This window comes from Podarcis bocagei (genome assembly GCF_964188305.1).
Source record: "Podarcis bocagei genome assembly, chromosome: 6".
NCBI classification, from domain to species: Eukaryota; Metazoa; Chordata; class Lepidosauria; order Squamata; family Lacertidae; genus Podarcis; species Podarcis bocagei.
In genome coordinates this window covers 73,369,408-73,395,231 of record NC_138130.1, presented here as the reverse complement: position 1 = coordinate 73,395,231, position 25,824 = coordinate 73,369,408, and the positions used below count along the sequence as shown (strand labels likewise).

The 25,824-nt window shown below is 41.0% G+C and overlaps 1 protein-coding gene across 1 annotated transcript in view; it reads right to left on the bottom strand.

Moving 5' to 3' along the window:
- Positions 1 to 22,729: 22,729 nt before the first annotated feature.
- The window catches only part of IMPG2 (interphotoreceptor matrix proteoglycan 2), a gene marked incomplete at its 5' end in the record, with an annotated part of 60,265 nt that continues 57,170 nt past the window's right edge, over positions 22,730 to 25,824 (bottom strand). The window contains one exon of the mRNA XM_081196956.1: positions 22,730 to 25,408. The remainder of the gene's footprint in view (positions 25,409 to 25,824) is intronic.

Genomic DNA, 25,824 nt, shown 5'->3' with positions numbered 1-25,824 from the left:
CTATACAGCTGCAAATGAAACGTTTTAAGTGTGTTTTAAGTGCAATATACAATGTGATACTAGATGACGATGGTGAGCCTTATGGAAAAAGCAATGTATTTTTAAAACACTTTTTTTAAAAAAGCATTTTCAGAATTTTTTTTATATGTGTGTAGATTCCACCCTGGCCTCTGCAAATAGATCAAATAAACGTTTGCCATATGATAGGTCTGCAAAGAATGAAACCACCCTTGTGGCAAATACTTTTAGGTTGCATTCCTACACATATCCACTGGGAATTACAGAGTTGAAGGGAACAGAAGTTTGAGTGTACGTACTGGATCACACTTTGGATGGTCGAGTGCCCACAGGAAGTGTGAAGAACTGTACAGCGCACAGCACTTAGAAGTTCCCTCTCCATCCATAGTGTTTGCCCTTTTAAAAATGAAAAGCTCAACTAACTATGCCACAGCATTAAAAAAGCAACAACCCCCAAACTAATTAGCCGTCAGTGAGCTTGACATTGTCCAGGATACCTATATCAAGAAGATGGTTTAACAATCAGCTTCTTATATTAAAAATGGGTCATAAAAGATTGAGCTGGTTGCAACAGAAAGAGGGAAAAGTTGGCCATCACAGTGGTATTTGGAAAGCTGTCTTACAGTAAATGTCACCAGCAATGGGCCAAGTCTATAAATGAGCATCACAGCTGGTATGGTATTACAGAAAGGCAGCACACTTTGTCTTTTTCTACTTAAGTTGTACTTCTTGTGATGCTAAATGTTGGACAGTAAATTTGTAAAGATTTGCAGTATTGGCAAAAGTGCTCAGAATGGGCAAGAGAGTAGAGATTTACTGAACTGTCCTATTTCTCTGTATTGTATTGTATTGTATATGTAATATCATGATGCCTTTTCTCTCTTCATTCCTATGAAATCCCACCTAGATCCTATTTAAATCAGCAGAATTACTTTTTTCCAAGTCAACATACTTGTAATTGGACTGTCATTTTTTTGGTTTCGAGGGTCAATAAGAATACATCACTTGCTTATTCCCCATACTTTATTCTTTAGACAACAATTACAATAAATTATACAAATCAAAAGTGGTAATGGTTATTATTTAAGTCTACTATGATCAAACTCCTCCAGGATGGATAGCAAAAACTCATTAAAGTAGCAATCCCTTATGAGAAGGAATTAATTTGTCAATTTCTGATCTGTGTGACTTTTGCATGCTTTTACCTACAATTCTGTTCCACCACTACATTAATTTTTGAATTTTAAAAAACCCTCAAGATATCATTTAAATATATTTGTTACTATATATTTAAATGCATATTTTCTCTCAAAATGCATACTGTATTCATATATGTAGTTCTCTCAAAATAATACATGTAGGTCCCACTATCCGACCACAATGTGCACAAATTGTACACAAATAATTATGCCTAAACCTCATTATATGCACGACTCATTCAGATATCCCAGCAGCCAGAGTTTGATCAGATTCCTTACATGTTTGTCCTTAGCTGATTGGGGGCTGCCATTTGGGGGCAGAAACCATGCAGGGAGGGAGGGAGGGAGGGAGGGAGATCTGACAAAGTTTTTACTTTGTTTCTCTTTTGCGGGTGGGCTGCACCCATTTTTGGAAGAAACCATTGTTGGAGTACAATTTTTACATAGGAGATAATGGAAATTGTCAGCCTGTTATGCAAAGACTTGCTTAAAGAATGATTTCCTGGGAATGTATTGTGTTTGGTAAGTGGGAGTTGCATGTATGTAAATGTATATTATGATCCATTTATTAGGTATGCACACAGGCCCCAAGACTCATTTTGTATCATGATTTTTTACAATTCTGATCTGTTTCTGAGTCACTTGGTGCACTCTGTGCTGAATCTGAAGGGGGATTGTACACAGACTAACTGAATGTGGATGCTCATTATGCACTGTATTACAGTATAGCACAGTGATTATAAAAGTATCTGCTTCAGTATACGTTTTCATCATGTGTAAAACTCATAAGGAATAAACAAATAGTTCTATATTGTGAGCAAGTAACTCCTAGAGCAAAATTGTAAGTTTTAGCTTCAGAAAACCAAACTGTTTCCAGTTGCTTCTAGCCAACATCCTGTTGCCAATGTAGCTAAAATTTTAGCACTTTTGATTGTTAGTTGATAGCAGTGAAGTATGACAAGAGATTGGTGGGATGCTCTCCTACAGATTTCCAAAACACTTGTACTACAGACACAGCCAGGACATTCCAGAACAATTCTATCTGATACTGTAAATGTCAGGTTTCAGTTTCACTCTAGCTAGAAAGAACTGGTATATATGCAACATGTTCTAGAAGATTGCCAAAACTGAGCTCTTGGCCAAAGCATTATCCACTTCAGTGAAGTGTTATTTCTCACAAAACCAGCAATTGGTTTTCTAACTATACATGTTCCCTAATATGGTTAAAGCATTGGAATTATGAAATTCCAACTGTTGGGTTTAAAGGCTTACTAGATCCTAGGACTAAGAATGAAATCATTACAGTATTGACTTCTTCTTTACAATTTTGCCCACAGCTGCCCTGCTCACTGGGAGAACAGGAAATGGATCCGGAACACATCAAAGCAGTACCATTGCTCCCAGGTGTCATCCTGTTTGGGCTGCCATTTTGTTAAAGCTGTGGTCTTGCTCTTGTAGTTGATTTGGGAGAAAAAAGGCGGGTTCCCCAGGAAGAAATAATTCCTCTATGAGGTGCTATGGAATGATACATTTGGTTGCCTAATAATCTCAAAAGGGGGGTGGGTCTGGGAAGGGGTGCCTCTGTCCTGGAGACCAAGCAGGGGCTAAGTGGTGACCCTGTTGGGTTCATCCCAATTAGATGTTTGCCATAGTGTGACTCCACTGTGGAGTCAGCTAGCGGAGCTAGCTGCTCCAGCACCCGGAGTGGCACACATGCTGTGCACCCAGGGGTGGGGCTAGCTGCCCGTGGGGAGGCGAGCGTCCCAGGGCGCTCTGCCCACGGCAAGCGTCCCAGGGGGACGGGGCAGTGATCTGCCCAGGGGGGATTTTGTCACCCCCCTCATGGATGACACCCGGGGTGGACCGCCCCCACCACACACCCCGCCACTGAGTGACTCTTTTTACAGGTACAGATAGGTAGCCGTGTTGGTCTGCCATAGTCAAAATAAAAAAATTCCTTCCAGTAGCACCTTAAAGACCAACTAAGTTAGTTCTTGGTATGAGCTTTCGTGTGCATGGTATCTGAAGAAGTTTTGTGCATGCACACGAAAACTCATACCAAGAACTAACTTAGTTGGTCTTTAAGGTGCTACTGGAAGGAATTTTTTTTCTTTTTACAGGGTTGACCCAACCTCTTATCAACCTGCAGGTGGGCTGCCTGATACCTGATGCAGGCCCAATGCTTTTGCCCAAGCCTACTTACATCTGTAATCAATAAAATTTGTGGCCTAATTCAACCCAATACTGATGTCCTGAGTCTTATTTTCACTTGAGGTGGCCCCGCACATTTTACTTTACTTCTTCCTTGTCCTTATTTGTTCTTCTGGTATCATCACCCTATTTCAGCCTTCATTGAAATGCTTTTTTGAAATAAAATAAAAATCCCTGGATTTACACTCTAAAGAAATGTGTTGCAGATGCCCATGGAAGGAGACATACAAAGAAAAAGGGAAGAGTGAATGGTTATGAACAGAGTTCAACATAATGTTTTGTTCCCCTTGTTTCTAATTTTCTAATTCTATTTTTTCCCTATTTTTTCCCATTCTAATTTTCCCTTTACTTGAGTTAGGGTCCCTTTTTATCTTTTTATCTTTTTGCAAATATGTACATCACAAGCTAGTCTGCAGCTACACACACACAAGATGGGTGATAAATTGGATCTGAAGCTTGATAGGGCACTTTTTCATTAAAAAGTATGATAATTTAAATGACTGGATCATTTCTGCTTTGCAGGATATTACCCCCTTTTTTTCAACCCTATACTTATCAATATGGTTTCAATAAAATGCATTCAAGTAATCATGCTAACAGCCACACTAAGAAAAAAGGAAATTCTTATGTAATTTCCTCTGAGGCAGTATCTTACTCACAAAGAAGATAATCATGAGATTAATTCAAGTCAGATTTTTCTTTGAAGAGGCAGGCAGAATTTGATGAACACTGGACTAGTTATGAATATGAAATACTGGACAAGAATGGAATGACAGTGTGAAGCCAATCTGAACCTACCAACATACACTTAGAAACTGCAGATAAATATAAAAATTAGGTTGGGTTTTTGCTTTTTAGGGGGGCGGTTTGCCTTCCTAGAAAGATTATTTATGCAACTAGTAAATCTTACAGACAGCACAGATATGTTGAGTCTCTGTATACAATACTTCTAAAGTACTCACTTCTAAAGTAATCCATTATTACCTGAATCGTATAACAATTGACAAGTTCCACGAGTTCAATGGGACCTCCCTCCCCCCCCCCCCATTTATCATTTTGGTTGCTCTCCCCTCCACAAATTCCAGATTGTCAAAATCCTTCTCAAACTGTGATGTCCAGAACTGGACACAGTTCTCCAGATGGGGTCTGACCAAAACAGAATAGATACAGTCCATCATAGAGTCCATCAATGGGTTACCAAGAATGCCCCCCTGTGTGTGGTGATATTCTAAGGTGATTTGGTGCCAAACCATGATTGGGTAGACTTGCCATTGATGTACCGAGTGAAAGAGAAACAGAAAGATAGGTAGAAGATAGACGTCTGCTTAACAGCTAGCTAACATCTGGGCTGGACACAGACTAACAATTTTAAGAGAGTTGAAAATGCAATGAGAGAGGCTTCATTGCCCATAGTCTACATACATTTCTTTGGCCACACTGTCATTTCTGCTCAAAGAGACTTGCAGGTATGTGAATTCCTGTCATGCCTGCTTAGCATAGGAGAAAGTGGCTAATAATAACTATGTCACATCACCTGCAGTGTGCTGTAAACCAACAACCACCTGTCTCAAGCCCTAAAGGCTTTCAGGCAGAATGCAGTGTGATGTTAATTCCATGTTTTGTGAGTCCTTTGGGCAAGATGCCTTCAGATGACCCACCTCCTGAGTAGTCCCGCCTCTTCCATTGGTGCCCATTCAATTGCCCATTCAATTGCCTTGCTCTTCTGGGCCCAATCCCAGAGGGAGAGAGCATGGCAAGTAGAAGCTCCTCCTCTTCCTCCTTGCTCTTGTCACTCCTCATTCACTTAAAGGGGAACAGGCAGCAATAGCAAGAAATGGGAATAGCAGTTCAAATGGTTCAGGGGATTGTTTTAATTTTTTATTTATTTATTTAAGGCATTTATCTACCGCTTAATTATTAGCATTTCTAAGTGGTGTACATTAAAAAATGACCATACAGAGAATGAAAATAGAATGAAAGTTCATCATGAAACCAAGCAGAAACCCAAACACGCCTGCTAGAATAAGAAAGGGCCTGAACAAATCTCTTGCTGGAAAGGCTATCCTGGCAGATGTTTTCCCTTGTGGGCTATGCGCACTGCAATCAGAATTGCCGATAGTCACAAATAATTGAAAAGGCAAGTGCACCAAAGTATTAGCCAAGTGATGAAGTCCTAAACTTTGGATGGTTCATTGGAAATAAGTATTGCATTGTAGTTGTAACTGATGGAAGATACAGCTTGGATCCAACTGTGTTGAGGATAGATTTAAGGCAAGTGATCTAGGCATGTAGGCAGGCAGGAATTCCATCCACTCAGTATTTTCTGCTTCCCCCCTTTTCACCTGTTTGGATACGGCATGGGAGTTGTTTTAATCATCTGTAGCAGCTGCTTTATATACAAGCACTTATGGGCAAGACTGGTGTTTCGCTTTAGGCCACTAGTTTTAGAAAGTGTGAAACTTTAAATGCTTGGCAGGGGGTTGGACTCGATGGCCCTTGTGGTCTCTTCCAACTCTATGATTCTATGATTCTATGAAATTCTGTTAAATAAAATACGTTGATTGGTTTGAAATGTTTTTGACTGTTTTATTCATAATTTTAATATTTATTGCAAACCGCTTGGATGTTTTAGTACAATGATGTTTTATATATGGAAAGAGGCACAGGGACCAGACCGTGCAGCAGACTCAGATGCCCACTCTGTCTCCATGCCTAATCCTGAAAGATTATTACAGGATACAATAATGTCATCTGCAACATCAGGGATTCATTCAGCTGCTCATCTTTTGGTGGGATCTATGCCTAAATCTCCCAACAATGCCCTTTTGCATTCTCCCTCAGGCAAACAGGCCAGTCTCTACCCAAAAGAATGAATGGACATGTATCTGACATCAGAAATGAGAATATGCAAAAGCTAATAGGGGAATTTTTAAAACCCCTAGTACATCCTGAAAAGGACCTCAAAACCATCAATTCTTGAACTTTAAAGGGAGACTGGAAAGTAAAACTGCACAATTACAATTTATCAAGAGGTTCAGTGCTATCACGTACAAAGACTGTGCTATTAACCATCTTTATAATTATGCTTGCCACACCACATGTGTTAACTGGCTCACCAATGTTAGAATGTCTGTTTTATCAACAATTTGTGTGCTTGAAAATTCAGCATTGCCAATGCAATTATCACAGTACTTTCTACATTTCCTTTGCTTCTGACCTCAGTATTTACAACCCCCCTTTTCAACCACATGACTCAGGATAACACTTCATTTGTCTAATGAGGCGGGCTGGAGTCCATAAAACTTGATGTCATAGTAAGTATGTTCGTCCTCAAAATGCTGCAAGGCTTGTTGTTGTTTCCTTCCCCTTGTGCGTCTTTACTGGGCTGGAATGCAACGCATAGTTCCCTCCACTGTCAGTGAAACAGGAAACTGTTTCTGCTTCAGTAGATTTCCTTATAGGAGGATCTCAAATTGTGCTGTAGATTCCCTCTTCATCAATAAAGGGCCTGTGGGCAACATCGTTATTTGAATATCTTCTCCACCTGGCCTTCCGTTCGCTGATATTTTTCCCATATCTTTCTCTACTGCTCCCAGTACCCACTGCTGCACCATCTCAGCCCTTTTATTCCCTTACATCAGTAGCCTTCAACTAGTGTGCCGTGGCACCCTGAGGTGCCTTGAATGATGGTCAGGGGTGCCACAGGCAACACTGGCCTCTGTCCCTCTTTCCTTCCCTCCCTCCTCTGATGCCCTCTCAAGTCTCTGCCTCCCAAAGGCTTGCACAGCTGTTTGTTGTGGCAGCCCTGGCTATAAACTCCACAGGTGAATGGTGCCTCTGTGAGGCATCTAACTTTGGGGTGGGGTGCGGTGGGGGGCAGCAGCTCAGAGACCAGGGGCTGCAGCAGCGGCTGCCCAGAGGACTCTCAAGGAGAGAGGAGAGGAGGCTGAGGGAATACTGCCCAAGGGAGGGTGTTCGAAAAGGGGTGAGGGGCTGCCAGCTCTGCAAACAAGGGGTGACATAAACCCCACAGGAGTGCCACAGAAAGCATGTAGTTGGTTAAGGGAGCTGTGGACTCAGAAAGGTTGAAAACCTCTGCATCGTTGATGCAAAAGGTTCAACTCCATTTGGAAAAGAGAGGCTTATTCTGGAATGCACATTCCTCTATGTACTTATCCACAAGTAACAAATTCAAAATTCCGTATCATCTTGCTAGGCGCTTGAGAACTGCAAAGTGTGAAGTCATAAAACTCTTTGCCAGGATATATTGGAACAACCAGAGAATGTGTCGTGATTAAAATGAGACTTGAGCGAGACTTTTTTTCATTCACCCATCGTATCTGAATGGAAAGAAACATTACATATAAGTAAGGTATTTAGAGCAGTTTCTTTTTGTTTTCTTGTTCTTTTTTAGCCTGGAGACTTAACTTGTTAACATTCCCATAATAGCATGATTATATTAAAACGGGGGGGGGGGGGCAGAGACCCAGAACTCTTATATAGCACAAGCTGAGACAAAGTATAAAATGTCCTGATGTGCCCTTTGCAAATATGTACAGATGTTACCACATTGCGCAAAAATAAAATGAGCTTGATTAAAAGGGTTTGACAGCACTAGCAATTTCCCTCCGTTTCATCCCCAAGTCCTCAACAGTACTCATTGCCATATCCTTACGCAAGCTGTGATGATAACAATACTCCGACCCTCGGAGGCTGAGAGGTTCCCAGAGGCAAACTTGTTTTGTCTGTTGAAAATTGACAATGGAATACAAGCTTCTCCAATAAGTTAGTAATTTCACAGATTTATTATTATTATTAATAATAATAATAATAATAATAATAATAATAATAATAATAATAATATCTTTATTGTCATTGCCCCAATCGGGGACAACGAAATTACTTGACTGCTCCATAAAAACACTAATTAAACAATACAGTATAATACAGCAAGGGAGATTAGATGACTTTCAAAGTCCAGGCTTCCCATTCAGGACCGAGATCGCTCTGGAGAAGAAGCTGGTCTTAAGACGACTCGTTCTTGTCTTCATCGTCCTGTATCTCCGTCCCGACAGCAAGAGCTCGAAGAGACAGTGACCAGGATGCGATGGATCTTTTACTATGTCCAGTGCCTTCCTATGGCACCTTATGGCATAAATCTGCTCTAAGGTGGAGAGTGGGCAGCCAACAATGCTCTCTGCTGCCTTAACAACTCTGCACAACCCCATCCTGTCCTGGGTAGTACAGCTTCCGTACCACACACATAAGCCATAAGTGAGCACGCTCTCAATGGCACAGTGATAGAAGGCAAGCAGCAGTTTCTGCAGAAGATGGTTTTTCCTTAGTATTCTCAAAAAGTACAGTTCCCTAGCAGGGCTCCTAACACAGGCCTGCAGCAGGGTTTCCCCTAGGAGAAAAGAGCAGTAGCAGGAAACAGGCAGCTGAGTTTTAGTTTGAAAAGGAGCCATATTTTGCTGATAAAGTCTTTGTTTACCTTGTATCAAGATTCATCATAGACTTTCCAGTTTTGAGGGAGGGCCCATTGCTTCTATTTTCATCAAATGGTTGAGTTGCCTAATGAAATTGTGGCTTGTGGTGGTTGGTTATGTATTGGCTCCATGTCTAAGCCAGGGACCTCGTGTTTTTGCAGCCTGTTGGTGTTATCGTATGTGTGTGTGTGTGTGTGTGTGTGTGTGTGTATTTACATGCTGCTTCATCATCAAAAGCTCAAAGCAGTTTACATAAAGTATTCATTAAAATTATTAATAAGTTAGCCTGAATTTAAACATTGACCAGGTGCTTGTGAGTATGCGCACAATGTTCCACCCTGACCAATCAGCTATGAAGGTCAAGATGGAACATTGCTGTGCGCATACTCACATGGTTGTCAGAAGAACATGACTGGTGGGTCCAGGGTTTGGTGAACATGTCTTTGTGTGAAGGGATGGAGCCTTCCACTTTGAAGGAGGCAGTACTGTGGCCATTTCTGGGGTAGGAGGTACTATTCTGGATCTGACAGTATTTAACAATCCAGTTGCAAAAACCTCCTTTTGGGGCAAAGTACTGGAGATGGTTGTGGCAATGCAGTTCCAGTTGCACGTCTTGTTTGAGGAAACACATTATCTGGGTTCAGGATGGAAATAGCTGGTGACATTTATTTACAAGTTAAAAAGCACTGGTCCCAATACCAATCTTTGGGAGACTCTACTTTCCACATCTCCATTGAGAGATCTGTCATTTATTTTTACTTTCTGTTTCCTTTTTCTGAATCAGTTACTGATCCATACTAAGGCTACATTTAATCTAACACTTTTGCATATCTCTTGATTTGAGCGGTCAAGATGATATAATACTGTGAGCTTCTACTGCCCTCTAGTGAGATGCTGTAAATAAAGGACAGATGTTTGAAGGGAGCAAAATGTTAAATGTTATTGTGTTAAAAGAATGTATTCAAAAAAGAACATATGCCAAAAAGAATTAATATAAAACCCCAACAACGCTGTGATTTTCAGAAAAGTCTTAGGTTTACATAGAACATTAAACATGTGGACACTGCAAAATAAAATTTATAAGGCACAGCAATAAGAGCATTCAGAAATATATTTAACAGCTGCAGTCAGTTTGGATTGGGACTAAGGGTGCTTCCTGACTGTCACTGTTTTGCAGGATGGAATCAAACGCATATCAGGAAATATAATTCTGCCCAATTAAAGTAGATTTAAGCACTCAGCTGCCCTAGCACAACCAGCATGCTTTTTAAAAAGTGGAGATTTACTGATCCATTCTGAGTACCAAATGCATAATTCTTTTTTTGTCTTTGCTCTGTCAGCTTTCTCACCACAAAATGAGACTTGATAAGATTGTACAGTTTCTAGGCAAATTGAAGTAGAAGCAAACTTCATCTTCCTCTGGTGAAGGTTCTCACAACACAGGCATATTTCTGCCTTTATTCCTGATCTAGAGTTATGGACCTTCAGGTGCCTTTCAGATGCCATTTTTATTGTGCATTCTTGATTATTTGTGCTCATGATGGTACCAGGACACTTATACACAATCCCTTTCAATGCTGTTCTTGCCTGCAAAAGTTTCAGAGCAGACATTGTGCTTTGTTTCCCATCAGTGTGTGTTCCCTAAGTTCCTGATGAAAGCTTGTAACTTTTTGTACCAAGTTTATTTGTTTTTGTCCTGCATTTGTTGGGCTGTGGGTTAAACCACAGAGCCTAGGGCTTGCTGATCAGAAGGTCGGCGGTTCGAATCCCTGCAACGGGGTGAGCTCCCGTTGCTTGGTCCCAGCTCCTGCCAACCTAGCAGTTCAAAAGCACGTCAAAGTGCAAGTAGATAAATAGGTACCACTCCGGAGGGAAGGTAAACGGCGTTTCCGTGCGCTGCTCTGGTTCGCCAGAAGCAGCTTAGTCTTGCTGGCCACATGACCCGGAAGCTGTACGCCGGCTCCCTTGGACAATAAAGCGAGATGAGCGCAGCAACCCCAGAGTCGGTCACGACTGGACCTAATAGTCAGGGGTCCCTTTACCTTTACCTTAGTGAAAGAATACCCTCCAGACAGCGATAATGCAGTAACATTTAAGTCAACCACTAATGCACAATAATTGCATCAATATCATGCTGCAGAATACATCTCCAAACTGCCCCCCACTAGTCTGAAGGGACCTTTTATCAGCTACATTATCCGTGACTTCCAAGATGTGTAAGAAGTAACAGAATTAATTGTCCTCCTTCTTAAGTAGCTCTCAGTATTGTACAACTATCTTAACTAAGACTAGGCAATACAATTCCTTTAGTCCCATCAGCACACAAGTTGTAATCTAGTTTGATTGCAAGAGCTCCCTAAATAGGATCAGTGGACCTTTGCTGACTTCCAAGCAGAAACGGCATATGGAAAAGCAGCAGGTTTTTCAGTGACAAAAGGGGCTGAACCAACAGTGGCCGATAAATTCAGCATTTCACCTGCATTCTATTCTCTTTCAACTTTAACAGTGAGGTTTTGTTCATGCATTTATTCTTATAGAACACACAGAAGGGAAAGAAATGTGACAATGTTTTCATTATAGATAAATCAGTGTTGATGGAGACGGGAGAACTGTACTACAATTTATAAGGAACCCTTTTCTGCACTTACCAACTGAATTCAGGATCCCTGAACTGCTTCCAAAAGCCCAGTGGCATCTCTGGTACTTATAACAGGACAGGAACAAGAAAAGCAAATGCCACTTAAATTGCATCTCATTTTCAAGACAGGGATTCTGCCAATCTCTTGTGCCAATCTGCCACCCGGAGCAGCTTCCTAACAAGTACTCCCTTTTTTAAAAAGACAATACAGTTGGAAAGTTCCCAGTGATTGTTGCGTTACAATGGAAAACTGGAAGATGTTAGTAAATGGCAAGCTGGCATGTTCGGAAATCTGTGGTTTTTAAAAGAAAAGGCAGGTTCCTCTAAGCCACTTGTTTTTCTTCCAGCTGTAATATTTTTTCCTGTTTCCCTTCAGTGGCTGGAGCAAGAAAACATGCCAAAGTCCAGGGCCAGCCAGCCCGTGAGGCCATGTGAGGCGACTACCTTGGGAGGCAAGATCTGCCACCCACTCCTCTCTTCTTCTGGCCTTGCCTTCCAGCTTGGCTTTGGAAGTAGCTTCTGCCTCCTTTTTGCCCAGAGACCCCCGTGCAGCAACTCTGCCTTCTTTTTGCTGAGTTAGGAGAAGAGTGGCAGCTGGAGGAGGAGGAGAAGCCGAAGTCGCCACTTTACCAATGTTGATCTTCCCTCCCTGCTTCTTCCCCACATTGATCTAACCACTACACCACACTGGCTCTCTACTTCCAACCAGGATTACTCCAAGTATTAATTGTGGGTCAGACTGAAAATTTAATTTAATCATGATGATATGAAAGATACCATAGTTTGTTGAATGGAGGAATGTAATCACTGAAGGTCTTCAAAAGATCTGTATGGGGTCTGTGTCCTTCAACAGCCTCAACCTAGACATTCTGTTAACTAAGAATTTGTCACTCTGTAGCACCCTGCTTGTGGTTAACGCTTAGCTGGAATGAAATATTAACGCAGCAATAGAGAAATTAAAATAATAATTTATTTGTCAGACAAATAAATGATAGGCACAGTGGTATATGGTTACCAAAGCTCTGCCTCTTCCAGCCCTGATGGCCAGCACTTATATTTCCTCAGCCCAGCCCCCTTGCTCCTCCTTTGGCTGCCTCTGTCCAATCAGCCTGGTTGAAATTCCTATTGGCTGTTTGCTAGAACCCATCATAAAAGACACACCCATTTCCTATTACCTTTTATGGGAGACAAAGAGCTATATTTCCTTCTATCCATAAATGGCAGACAAGTAGCCATATATCTTACATTTGCCTCGACAAGGCACCTTAATTACCAGATCACCTTTTGCCCCTGTTGCCCCTGCATTCCAAAACAAATGGCTAAAACAAATGGCTCATGGTATTAAATTCTATCTAAACAGAGATCTTGGGTTCACATTCTCACACACCATCAATAAAATAAGAATCTAACATAAGAATCTAACATTTCTTACTTTCTAAATCCTTTGCATAATTACATTAAGCCAACAAATCTCATACATAACATAGATAGCTTTTTAGAAGAAAAGGCCTTTGCAAAGTAAAAAAGGAACTCAGTAAAAACAGCTTCAAAAGAAGCCTCTTCAGTTTACACCTCCCTTTCCCAGCCAGCTGCTTTTCCCATTAGCTCTTCCCAAAATTTATTGCCCTTTAACTCTCTCAGTATACCTTAAACCTTAGGAAAATATGGCTAGAGTCTGATGGGAGGCACATGGTATTATTTTCTGTTAAACAATAAATCTTACTATTTACCAACTCTTAATTAGTGTTTTTGCAGCTTGATTGTATTCTGTAATATGTAGGGTCAGTGTAACATTTGCTCCCAGCCTGTAATTCCCTTTTAGAACTTTGAGAAGCTTGTCTCCTTCTACTGCTATAAATCAGGGGGGGCCTTGTTCAGGAGAGCAGGAAGATAAACAACTGCCAAAGTACTTAGCCAGCTGGTTTCTGCCTGGCATGAAACATACAAACATTTGCAAATATATCTTTAAGCTCATTTTAAAATACAGGCCTTGATCAGATGCCTCAACTCAAAATGGCAGCCGTGCTTCTCATTCCCCCTCTTCTCACTGTAATATCTAATTAGAGACGTATGACATGACACCCACCCACATTTCTCTAACCTGGCTGCACAATATTGGCTGATCTTAGTTTTCAATGTAAATTGAAGACATTTTAGCAAGTACTTAAATCTTCAATTCTTGATCCCTCCTGTATTGATATTTATGTTGATATTCATTGCATTTTCTGTACATTTTGAATATATATGTGTGTGTGTGTGTGTGTGTGTGTGTGTGTGTGTGTATTTGCAGTGCTCAGCCCCCAGAAAATCTCCTGAAATGGCAAGGCTATAAATTATTAGAATAATTTGCATATATGCCATACCAGTGGACTGAGTCTTGGACCTAGTGGGTTGTATAGACCTAGTTTAGGAGGTCCAATGGGAAGTAGAAAACTCTTAAACCCACTTGATTAGCATAGGATGCTGCTGTAGCTGAAATTTTAAAAAGCCTCTATTACGGATGTAGAAATCAGAGTTGAAGCATAGGACTGGGCTCCTGGGCAACTACTTAGCTTATGGACCATGACTACTGGACATCAGTATATACTTTAGTATAACTTTAGCATACAGTGGTATCTCGGGTTCAGAACTTAATTCATTCCAGAGGTCCGTTCTTAACCTGAAGCACCACTTTAGCTAATGGGGCCTCCTGCTGCTGCCGCGCCCCCAGAGCACAATTTTTGTTCTCATCCTGAAGCAAAGTTCTTAACCCAAGGTGCCATTTCTGGGTTAGCAGAGCCTGTAACCTGAAGCATATGTAACCTGAAGCGTATGTAACCCGAGTTACCACTGTACTTTAGTATATACTTTAGTATAAACAGCAAACATCTGTAGCTCTCTGTTCTTCTGTGAGTCTCAAACCATAAGTGAATTTAGATTGTTCTCTGTCAGACAGTTCACATAATCCCAGTTTACTTTCGACCGTGCTACCATACATAAACCATTGTGGGAGTTGGATGGAATTCCTTCTTGGCAGGGGACCTGAGAGACAAAAAAGGAGCCCGTGGTCACACAAGGTAAGCGGGCCTGTCTGTGAGCTCATGATTTAGCCCTTCCCACACAGTCTGACTTTAGCACGTTGCATCAGCAACAGATGTCCAGAAACCTGCAGTTAACTCCTTCTAGAAAAGGAATCTCCCTCTGGTTTTGCCATCCATTTGGTTCAGGAGAAAATGGAAGTGTGTGCCTTTGGGGGTGAAGCCAAACCATTGGAGAGTTATAGCGCCTGCTGTGGCTGTAGAAACCAATATGGAAGAGACATGCTTTGTTGCAGCTGGGGCAGATGAAGGTGCCCAATTGTGCTGGTGTAGGTATATAAATATCAGCCATTAATCCTTAGCAGTTTGCAATCATCCTAAGTGTGGTTTATATAAAACCACAGCCAAATAGAAGTGTCCCACAGTTGAGGGGGGGGACCATAAGCTCATATCTAAATAAGCACTCACACTTTTAGGCAATTTTCACACACCCAATGCTTCCTTTCCTCTTACAATAGTCTATTTATTTATTTATTTATTGTTTAATGATATCAGTTGTAGTGGGATGAGGTCTTCAGGATTTGAACCCCGTTTGTTGTTGTGTTTGTTGAGTTGCTGTACATTTCTGTTAGGACTTATCACTGCTGAGATCGCATCATCTGATTAATGTTTGGATCAATCAACTTGTGGCAAATGCCTATTGAATTTCATGCTTGATTAGTTAGATAGCTGCTGGCATGGCAATAGCCTATATTTAACCTAGCATTTGCCATCAGCTGAGATAAAGGAGCTCATCTGACTTATGGGAAATCATACAGCATACATTTTCCCAGCCTCAGGAGGGGAGAGGAGGGGACAGAGCCTGTCAGTTTAACAGAGATTTTATTCCACAGTTACCATGGCAACTGGGTGTGTTTTTTAATCTCTTCCAATGGAACTTTAAATTCCTTTCAACTAAAGGAAGTACGGTGTTCCTTCCCCCAATTGCATTTTGCATGCTTTCTCTCTCTCTTAAATCTAGCACTGTTGTGTGGTTGTTTGGTTTTAAGCCAAAGATCAGTAATGACTCCACTATCCAGGACACCTGGCTTTGACATCACTCTTAATAAGGTATAGTTGAGGTAAAATGCCTAGGCGTAAAGGTGAACAGCAAAGGTGAAAAGCAAGTGCTCTACTGTGGCTGAGGAAATAGCACAGTGCAGCAGGTGGGCGAACTTAAATCGAAAGATTTTTCACATGGCTTCCCATACAAACGCTTCCGGTTATTGTGAAGACATGATGTTGTTTTCAGAAACACTTTCCTCTCATAATTATTGTTGACTTCATGTGCGAAGGCAGCCTTGGAGGGAAGGAGGGTCCTCTGAGGTTATCTCAGCCAATCCAGGGCTCATGTGGGCAACATGGAGTTAAACAGCAATTTTTTAAATAGCAAATAAAATTTTGGATACATGCTAACTTCACAAAGTCAGGAGTGAGGATAGGAAGCCTTGCTTCGATGCCTCATGTAAACAATCGAATTATGCTTTATGATGATCACACAAAACCAAATAAGTGCTTCTTTTTCTTCATTTGAAATTTTAGCTTATTTTGCAAACTCCTGCTTGAACAATAGCCGAAAGACAATTTTCACAATATGAGCTCCCCACTTTCAACTCAGCCCGACTCCTAACTATTCAGATTCACTCTGTTTTCCATACAATACCATGTCTGTGTTTAGTATTATTTAGTACAGTCTTCTGATAATATAAAGATTTTGGCCATTCTTCAAATCATTTGGGGGCAAAAGCATTTAGGAGACACAAGTACTAAATTTGGAGATGAAGAACAGAGCATAATAGATTTGTGAGGCAACTTTTTCCTTCAGTGGAAAATGTCTATTTAGTTGGAAAAATGCATTGGAAAATGCCTCTCAGGAGAAAGCGAAATGTAATTAAGGAAAAGTCCTCCTGGCTGAGGTGGTCAGTTTTGGCTGCCCACAAGGAAGTTGAGCCAGATCTCCACGTTAATGACTGCAGAGTTGAGCTGTCATTATGACCACCTGTCCATTCTAAACTGGATTGAGTACCCCAGTTAACTTCTCTGGGGTAATAAATTAACAGATGGTAACAAAAACAGATGGTAAATGCTGATCTAGCTGGATTTGAGCCGGTAATTGGGAAGAGAAAGGAACCATATGCTGATGTTAATCTCCGGAAGCACCAGGACCCTTAGCACACCTTTTTTTTCCATCATGAATTTATCCTTCTATTCTCTCTTACTAGCAGTAATGTTTTTCTAGAAAAAGAGGTGCCGGAACTCACCACAAATGCCTCCCTTATTCTCTTATAATGGCAATGGCGCCCACCTGAGAGGTGCCAGAAGTGAGTTCCAGCAAGTTCTGGCTGAAAAAAGCCCTGCTTACTAATCTATCTACTCATGGGCCTTGCCACTGAATTACAGTTTGTGAATACAGGGGTGGGGGGCGGGGGGGGCAGGGGGAACGGACCTAGGCCATCCAGGTAAGCAGCATTGATGCCACTGCAAAGGAGGCTGCTCCATGGCACTGTCCCACCAAAAGAGCCTCTCCTGACCCTGCCTTGTACTTGGTAGATACTACACAGAATAACATCTCAATGTGTCCCCTGTTTGACAAGGGAGCCAACTGCATCATCTTAAGGAATGATGGCATGCAAGTTTTCCCTGAACATGGAGGAAAAGGCAATTCATGGCTACTAAGTGTGATGGATCCCAGTACGTTTCCGAGCACAATTCAAAGTGTTGGTGCTGACCTTTAAAGCCCTAAATGGCCTGGGCCCAGTATGCCTGAAGGAGCATCTCCACCCCCATCGTGCAGCCTGGACACTGAGGTCCAGTTCTGAGGGTCTTCTGGCGGTTCCCTCACTTCGAGAAGTGAAGTTACAGGGAACCAAGCAGAGGGCCTTCTCGGGAGTGGCGCCCACCCTGTGGAACACCCTCCCATCAGATGTTGAGGAAATAAACAACTCTCTGACTTTTAGAAGACATCTGAAGGCAGCCCTGTCCAGGGAAGTTCAATTTTTAATCGTGTTTTTAATATTCTGTTGGGAGCCACCCAGAATGCCTGGGGAAACCCAGCTAGATGGGTGGGGTATAAATAATAATGGCGGCTATGTTCTACCTTCACTTCTGGATGCAGTATGACTCAGTACCAGCTGGGGAGCACAAGTGAGGAGAGTCCTATTGCTCTCAGGCTCTGTTTGAGGGCTTCCCATAAGCATCTGGTTGGCCACAGTGAGAACAGGCTGCTAGATGAGATGGGCCTTTGGCCTGATTCAGCAGGGCTGTTTCTTATGTTCTCATGGCAGAAGCAATCTGGGAATCAGCAAGGAGGAACGATCGCAATAGAACTGTTGATTCTGAAACACGAATGGGAAATTAGGACCGAAGCTTCAACAAGGCTGGAATTAGAGTCACATGCCTTTAAATTCCCGAATTTATGTTATAGGCACATAAACGGGCTGTATCAGCTTTGAAAATCTATATTGCTGCTGATATTGTGGCAACGTTTTAAAGTTAAGTAAGACCGTTTGAAATGTATCAGCTTAAGAATTCTAAGCAACCAGTCAACACATGAACTCAAAGTAGGAAGAAAAATTTGAACTATGGAAAAATCTTTTCAAGCCTGCTGAGCCGAAAAGGAGGCACACTGAAATAACAAGCATATGGTATACAGCTTAACGTTATGGAGTAAAGATCCTTACCATCTGTTCCTGTGCTATATTGTGCTAAGCAACCCAAAACCTTACTTGCAAGACTTCTACCATGAGAAATGTATTTATTTGGGCATTCATTACTTTTTATCATTGAGCTTGTACTTATGGTCCTGTTAGCATTCTGGACAATTCCTAAAATTCTTAGTCTTCAAGAATTAGTGCAATAATATGTCAGTATTTAGTCACCCTTACAAGTATTATCTCGGAAGTAGAACTTAACACTTCAAATGTTCTGTCTGTGCCTGGAATGTCTCCCTCACTTTAGCTAGTTTTGGACTCTTCACGACTTTGGAAGATTGAAATGATCAAAGGGGAAGCTGATTCAGGCAGCTTTTTATCCCACAAGATGTGTTTAGACTATGCTTCAGAAAAGGTTTGAGTTGCTGATAACTCAGTATTTTAAAGTGGAAGTTTGCAATGAAACTTATCAAAATCTCCCTCTCTCTAAATGCAGACATTTCTGACGTAGAGAGCTTGGACTCTCTACATCAGTTTTATGAAATATAAAATGGGCTTGAAATGATACAAATGTTTTGCATTGGTAGTCTTTTTAAAGTTAATAGTGTATTTTTGTTGTCACTTGTGTTATTTTGTATCTAGTGTTTTGTATACAGAAAAAGTAGAAATTGGCAACTAGTGGGCCCTGAACCATAAAGAGGTTCAAGGAAAGCCATCAGAGATCCCACTTACGACTAGAAAACACACTCTGCTTCACCGTGCACCTGGTAATTCCTCACAACCATGCTACTACCACTTAATACTGCATATTACTGTAATTTTAAAAATTTAACATTACAATACATTCATATTTATTGCATGTTGTAAAAAATACATGAAGGGAGTGGCAAGAGTAACAAGGCAATTTGTGGCCTATTTATGGACTATCTGGCTTAATGCTGTGCAAAATACATTCTCTGTTATTACAAAACCCTATACATAACACTGTATATTTCCTTTAGTAACACAGGGAATTGCAAAACTGTTCCGTGTTGGCAGGTTAAATACTCGTGGCTCCAACATTTGTCCATGTTCAACGTGCTGGTCATAAACTCTGTAGAAAGAATGCTGACCTATTTACAGTCCATTGGAAAAAGCAATTGACTCCTGTTGCTGATGTCCCCAAACTGCAAAATGATGCAGAATTAATTTCACTAGACAGCACCATTGAATCATTTCTCTCTCTCTCTCTCTCTCTCTCTCTCTCTCTCTCTCTCTCTCTCTCTCTCTCTCTCTCATTCACAGAGGAGGCACAGACACAAAACAAACTTCTCTGGGAAATGTTCATGCACGTGTCCAAGTGAAATAAATAGGAGCTCAGCATCTACTGTACTTTTGTTCAATTATGGCTTCTCTGAAAGAACTTCCTGGTTGGAATGGAGAGGAATCTCAATTCACTTCACATTTAAAGATGAACCTCCTTAAGTCACACTTTGGGAACCAATATGTGGACTGAAACACTGCTGTCCATTGAAATTCACATTTCTCTGAATTTTACGTGCAATTTTCCTGCCAGGTAATGTGTACAAAAATGCCTGCACTAGGGTGACATGTGCATATTAGTGAAAATAACGTCTGGAAATGCATTATATTGGAGGAAATTGCTTTGCAAAAATATGTAAGGTAGGCAAAATTGCATACACAAAGATGCATATTAGAAGAGGTTTGCACTAAAATCCAGTGAGGACTTTAAAACATAATACTTCACAAACTTATGTGGAAATGTGGGAGACCTAAATTTAAAATTGGGAAAAAGGAGAAACTGAGGGGAAAAAACTGAAAAATTAATGCACCCCTGATGGATTGTGTTAACTGTGTTCTCCATTGGATCTTGGGGTGTAAACTTCTAAAGTTCTAGACATATAACATATTTTTAATGGAAGTAATATTACTGGTCACAGTATGACCTTTGAATGAATGCATATAGGTGCTGGTGCGATCAGTTTTTCTCAACTTTAGTCCATAGAATAGTCTTTTTATTTTTAGGTGTGTTAGCTTTGATGTCTTGAGTGTACTTTGGAGTTATATATAAACATTCCTGTTTAGTCATATAAACCTATTAGCGTTATCTCTCTTTCTGGAAAGAGCAGAATGGAAGAATGGAGGTGCTCACTTCCTCAACAAATGATTATAGATGGATGCAATGTGTAGCAGGAAACCACTACCTGCAGGTCAAACAAGGAAAAGCCCCTTCATTTAGTCCTTTGTGAGGCTTGAGCTGCCTCAGGAAGTGCTCTGTGGTGCCCTCTTTCTCTGCAAGACGCCTCTAATCTTTTGCAATATTCTTTCAGCTAATCCTCTTTCATCCAAGCTGAGAGGGCTCTTTTGTAACTGCCTCTGCGAGACTGTGCTGCTGTAAGACTGCAGGACCTTTAACATGGACTGGGCATTTGTCCATATTGAGCACATTCTGCAGTCCCCTTTTCACAGTCGTATTCCTCCAGTTTTACACATAGTAGAACTAGCTGGTGCTGCCTTGGTGCATTTAGCTCAGAATGCCACACTTGGTTTACTATAATCTGTCTTTCAAACAATGCATCAAGCTGAACAGGTCTTTGACTCTCATGATTTGGACTATTTTTCTCCTTTTTTCAATTAATTGTAGCCATGGAGAGTGGGGGGCGGGTATCCTGATCAGTGCCCCAACTGGTGTGAGTGGATGAGTTAACCCTTTCCTCCCACTGGCGGAGGAAGGGGGATGCAAGGGGTGCGGTCCGCCCCAGGTGGGATGCTTGCCCCGCCCCCAGGGGCGGCTAGCCCTGCCCCCATGGTCAGCTAGCCCCACCCCTGGGTGCACAGCATGTGCACCGCTCCGGGTGCTGGATCAGCTAGCTCCGCCTCTGTTTCCTCCCATACTGTTTTCCTGCTGAAAATTCCCTCTCCCAAGCCACTGACAGTAGCAAATAGCAGCTTCATCCTGTCCAAGCTCTATACCCATATAAATAACACAGCTCAAATGCCAGCTGGCTGGAAACTGAACATCATCGTGCCAATTTATAAGTGTGGCAATATGTGCCATACAGGCAGCGGCTCCTAGAGTTTGCTGCATGCTAACAACACTTATTAGCTGACCCCAAGTTATACCTGGTCAACACCCTCTCCCCCAATTCTGTCCAATTGGACAGAATTGGACAAGTTATACCTGGTCAACACCCTCTCCCCCAATTGGATCCAACACTGTCGTTGGAAGCTCAAGTGGCCTCAGCGGCACAGTGTCTCTTCTACCAGCTTTGACTGGTTGCCCAGCTGCAACCCTAACTGGATGGGGAAAGCATAATAATAATAATAATATAATAATAATAATAATAATAATAATAATAATAATAATAATAATAATAATAATAATAATAATAATAATTTATTATTTATACCCCGCCCAACTGGCTGGGTTTCCCCAGCCACTCTGGGCGGCTTCCAATAAAACACTAAAATACAATAACCTATTAAACATTAAAAGCTTCCCTAAACAGGGCTGCCTTCAGATGTCTTCTAAAAGTTTGGTAGTTATTCTTCTCTTTGACATCTGGTGGGAGGGCATTCCACAGGGCAGGTGCCACTACCGAGAAGGCCCTCTGCATGGTTCCCTGTAACTTGGCTTCTTGCAGTGAGGGAACCACCAGAAGGCCCTCGGCGCTGGACCTCAGTGTCCGGGCAGAACGGTGGAGGTGGAGATGCTCCTTCAGGTATACTGGACCGAGGCCATTTAGGGCTTTAAAGGTCAGCACCAACACAACTGAAGCATGGCTTCAGTTGGCTAGACTACTCCAATGTACTGCACATGGCACTTTCACGATAGTTCAGAAACAAAAATGAGTGCAGAATGTGATGGCTTGATTAACTGGGACAAGAAGACATGGACCTGTAGCGCTGGTTCTGGCCTGACTGCACTGGCTACCAAATTGTTTCCAGGCCGATTTCCAAGTCCTGTTTTTGACTTTTCAAGCCTTACATAGTTCAGGAACCCTAAACCTAAAGGAGCAGCGCCCCATATGAACCTGCCCAGACCCTGAGACCCTTCACTGGTTGCCATCTGTGAGAGAGGTTTGGAGGGCTGTGGTGAGAGAATGAGCCTTTTCTGTGATAGCTGCCCCTCTATAGAACGCTCTCCTGAGAAAGGCTCATCTTGTGTTAGCTTTGTCATCATTTTGATGCCAGGCAAAGGTATCTTTGCTTCCCCCAACATTTGAATAGTACTGTTGGATGTTAGATATTGGATGTTTTTACTCTGGTTACATTTTTAATGTGTGCTTGTATTTTCAACTGTATTTTTTTGTATTTTATTTTTGTAAATCACTTCGGAACTCTCTGTTGTGTGAAGCAATTCAGAAATTCAGTCAGCTAAATTAACTAACCTACAAGCCTTTAGGGCTTCTCAACAATTATACTGTTGCATCATTGCTATATAAATGATAAATAATAATCTTGGGAATTCTTGAAACAACAAAAAAGTTTTATTGCAGTGAAAAATAAACAGATAATATTATGTACAATAAGAAAAACATTTCCTGTATACACAATGAAATATTCATTTTCAGCATGACCAGAACCTCTTCAAGGCTAGCATTCAAGAAATCAGAAGCTGTTGTTGAAGGATGTGCACAGAGCCACATCACACAGAGTTTGCCTACACGCTAGAGAGTTTTCTCTCAGACTACATGATATATTACTTGTCAATCTCTAATGATAACTAAAATATTATTCATTTCTATAACGGAAGCTGTGTCTGCACTGCAGATTAGTTTGCTTGCTTTAGTTTTCATTGCTTTCGGCACATTTGCCTATGCGGTATCTCTTTTCCTGTGAACCCATTAATTAAATTTCCTTTCTCCACATGTTTTTATTAATTATATTGCGTTGTTGTAACTGAGCTGTGTTTTAAGACTGGAGGATTATCGCAAGGATTTCTTCACAAGCACACACGTAGCAATAGCAAAAGTCATATGAAAAACTGCTAATTAGACAAAAGTGTGCACTCAGCTCCACCCAACTGTGACAACCTTGACGACAGTGTTTTGTTCAGCTGTATCTTCAGATGACGTAATATGGCCCCTTTTTATACTGGGATGATTTTTAAGTAAGATTAACTAGTGCCTCGACTCCAGCTGTGCTCCCTGCAGAAGCCGCAGGGAAAAGGCACTTCGGATTCACCCCAAGAGAACATTTGTGTGCAGCAAAGCAGCAGTGCAGACCAGCCCTAAATGGCAAATTATTGGTAGAGTATGAAGGCAGGAAAGAAGCATGAAGAGGTGGTTCCTCTTGCACCATGTTACACAGCAATGCATTTCAGAGCTAGATCCTAGGATGTACCTCCAGCTGCAAAGAAATGGAAGCTGGAGGATCAAACCTTTCACTTATTGGACCTCTGCTCCTCAAATGGATTGCAATGGCCTTGGGAATCCCAAACTTTGCATAAATTGCATGGAGGAATGTTAAGGCTGCAGGGTAGCATTGTACATGTGGAGACAATGAATACTGATCACGGTTAAAACAGGCTATTTCTGGGACAGAGGGCAAGCATATGGGTTGGAGAAATAGTTTTGGATTTGCCTTGATCCTCCATAAGGAACAGAATTACTAGAATCAACAGTATGACTCAAACTAGAGGAGTAACAAGGTGTGCTGGATTTGAGCCAGCATTGTCTTTAGCACAGCCCCCCCCCCAAAAAAAAATAAATCCTGGGGTCATCACCTCTAAACCATGCAAAACTGCATCAAAACTGCGAATATCTGTCACTAAGAAAAGCTAAGCACCAGAGAGACACACAAATTGTGTATGTGAATTCACATGAGAAATATTTATCCCCTGTTGCTATTTATTAAGAGTTACCCAAACAAGGCAATTCCAGGAATTACCTACTACCCAAAGTTATTCATACTTGCCTTGTTAGGGGCAAGACAAAAATTATTCTTCAGTTCAGAATGATCTCAGCCAAGAAGAGACAGTATGCAGATACAGCCAAGAAATAGTGGGGAGGGCAAATCCATAGCAATTCCAAATAATCAAGAACTTGACTGGTATCTCTCTAGTGGGATATTTGAAACCAGTACAAATCATAGCATACAAACCCATTATCATGAATCCATTAATGAGAAAAAAACAAGATGCACAGAAAATACACTAAATTAAAACAAAACATTTTTTTAATTAAAAAAATCAGCAACAACAACCATACACTTAATCAAGCTTCTGACAAAGGGGAACCCCTATAAGTTTAAAAAATCCTTTATTTAACTGTAGCCCTTCTTGCCTTCAGTAACATGTGCCTGTGATATATGTAAAAAAAAAAACCGAGTACACAGCCACTCGTATTTCTTTTGGTGGAGAGATAACTTCCTAAATGATTCAGGCCATCTTATCTAATAAGTGTAGCATGAAAGCCAACAGTCAGGACAACTTTGAAAATATGAGGAAACTTGAAATCTGAAATTCTTCATTTAGTATGTTTCTAATAATAGATTTTCTTCTAATTTTATATTGGACAAGAAAGGCTAAATATGCCTTACGTGCAAAACAGCTAGATAACTCTCTTTTACCTTGTTCCTGTCAATGGACTAAATAGTTCCTTTTTTAAAAAAAATGCTTGTGGGGAAACAGTCGTTACCTATAAACCTGTCACATGCAACACAGCATTTTTCTCCCTACTAACACTTTTTCAACAGCAAAAATTAGCCCTCCAAAGCAGGGGACGCCATCACTTTATTTTATTTTTTATTTATATAGCCCCTCCCCACCAAAAAGAAGATGTGAGAAAAAAGATTTACAAAACAAGAAAAGAATCATGTGTACAGTGGCCAGTAGCCCATTTAATTAAAACCCACCCCTTTTTGCAAATAAATCAAACTAACTTTCGTGGTTGTTACAGCTTTGAGTCATCTTCAGTGATATCCATTGCATTTGAAAATCCAAGGATAAAGAGCCTTTCTTACATTTTTTTCCCATTGATTTCAAGGTCAAAGGAATCCATTCATGAACCATGAATATCCATATGCGTCATTGAAAAGACTATAAGAAATTCTGAAGCCACATCAGTGCCTCGTTCCTGTAGAAACACCATCCATTTTTAACTTATGTGATTCTTGTACTGGATCCACTTTTAAGAGCAAATTCCTGAAAACAAAAAAAGAGTAGACTGCCATAATTATGTAAGTTCTTATCGAAGGTTGTGTACAGATTACAAAAACACCTGGAGCACAGGTTGTTCTTATTCATAGCACCAAATTCATGTTTTATGCCCTGCCATTTTAAAAAGTTTTTCAGGAAGCATCCTGGAATCGTGGGGATGAGCCCCCAGAAAACAACAATGTTAACTAATGCAAAATTTTGATGTGATTGGAATGTGATTGAAACAACTCCAATAAATACAAAGTAAATTTTTGAAGTAGTTTAAAACATATGTGTGGTTCTTTTTTCTTTAAAAAAAAACATTGTGTTTTAATTGGAAAAAGGATGGTTGCATATCTACACATACACTCATGTAGGCCTGTACAATTTTTACAAAAGTTCATTTTCCTTTTGGAACAAAA